Here is a 1,476-nt window from a genome sequence, read left to right as displayed (position 1 = left end):
AAGAATACTTTTTTATATATATATATATATATATATATATATATATTCTGGTACAATCAATTACATAAAATTATAAAAATGGACATACTGCGGTTTTTGTCGACTCTTTTTGGAACAGGAGACTTTTCACAGCTAAGCATGTCATTCCTCTTGAGTGTCTTTGTGATGAAAACAAATCTGCAGAATTTTATAGCTACTGTAGATCTAAATGTACTGCCCAGTCACATGTGCAAGGCTCACATGCCCTGTTATAAACCTACTGACCTTTTGAGGGACTTTTTGAGACCCTCTTAATTATAGATCTCATGGACTGAGCTCTTGAGTAATCACACTTTGGTGCAGATGTCACTAAATATATCTGATCATAATGACTAAGCAATCGTGACAGCGTATACTAATCTAGGCTCCTGCTTACTAACAACATGGCTAACTGGCCGACCCAGAATCATAAATAGATTTCCCCACAGAATACATATGTTTTCTTGTCTAGTATTAGAGGTGTCAACTGCGCGATGTATTTAATTTAATAATCTATATGCTAATTTACGAATCCTACTATGGTAAAGGTTTGAGTTTTAATATGAATAACCAATGCTTTTAGAAGGTCACTGTCTCATCAGCATATCCTTATTAATATTCATGAGCGTAGCATTCCCATAGGACGGTCACGATGCGATTTCATCATAATCTTTATTTGAGTTTCATACGAAAATCTTATTTAGGCTATAAGAAATCATGGGAAATAAGCAAAAACTAATCAGAAATCAATTAAATTTACTACTAACAATATGTAAAATTCCACTGATTACAAAAAAATGTATAAAGAATTTAGCTTAGCTAAAAATGAACGTGTTCATATGCACAACAAGTCAGTACCATTTATTTAAGTTTCACGGACCAACATACGCAATGGCAAATGATACATAAATTTTCTTGATTTGTGGTTCAGTGAACGAGTCAGATTCAAGTGTTTTTGATTCACTACAAAGAACCGACTCATGAGTCATTCTTTCGGGGAATCATACTATTGTCGCGCGCTATGTTTTTGATTCACTAAAAATAATCGGTTCATAAGAGTCACTCGTTTTTGAACCGGACTACACCATTCTGTTCGAATATCACATTCTTTGTTGTTTTTATGCAAAACAAACAGGTTGGAATCTGTGCAAAAATATTTTTTATTACAAGTAAGCATTATTTATACAAATGTAGATTTGTTAAAGTTGCCCCAAGGTTTGTTGTCTTTAAAAAAATATTTGAATTGTTTGAAAGTATTATTATAGGCTATAGGCCTACACTGCTATGTATATTTCCTTCTTTTCATTTTTTTTTTATTTTGGTACAAAATGATGGCTCTGAGTAAGGTTATCAAGTAATTTCGGAATGGCACAATTATTATTCATGGACTAATCCTTCGTCATAGTAAGATTCATTCTTTCCTCGCCGGTGTCAAGTCTCAATAAACTGTTCCTGGAT

General features: G+C 32.9%; 1 long non-coding RNA gene across 1 annotated transcript in view; it reads right to left on the bottom strand.

Annotated features, from left to right (window-relative positions):
- LOC107654978 (uncharacterized) overlaps positions 1-155 on the bottom strand; it is a 23,420-nt gene extending 23,265 nt beyond the window's left edge. The window contains exon 1 of the long non-coding RNA XR_001630378.1: positions 89-155. This is a non-coding gene — a long non-coding RNA (uncharacterized LOC107654978). The remainder of the gene's footprint in view (positions 1-88) is intronic.
- Between the last annotated feature and the right edge of the window lie 1,321 nt (positions 156-1,476).

The sequence above is a fragment of the Sinocyclocheilus anshuiensis genome, unplaced genomic scaffold, assembly GCF_001515605.1.
Source record: "Sinocyclocheilus anshuiensis isolate Anshui unplaced genomic scaffold, SAMN03320099.WGS_v1.1 scaffold487, whole genome shotgun sequence".
Classification (NCBI taxonomy): domain Eukaryota; kingdom Metazoa; phylum Chordata; class Actinopteri; order Cypriniformes; family Cyprinidae; genus Sinocyclocheilus; species Sinocyclocheilus anshuiensis.
The sequence above is the reverse complement of the archived record's forward strand: the minus strand, read 5'-3'. Positions and strand labels throughout refer to the sequence as shown.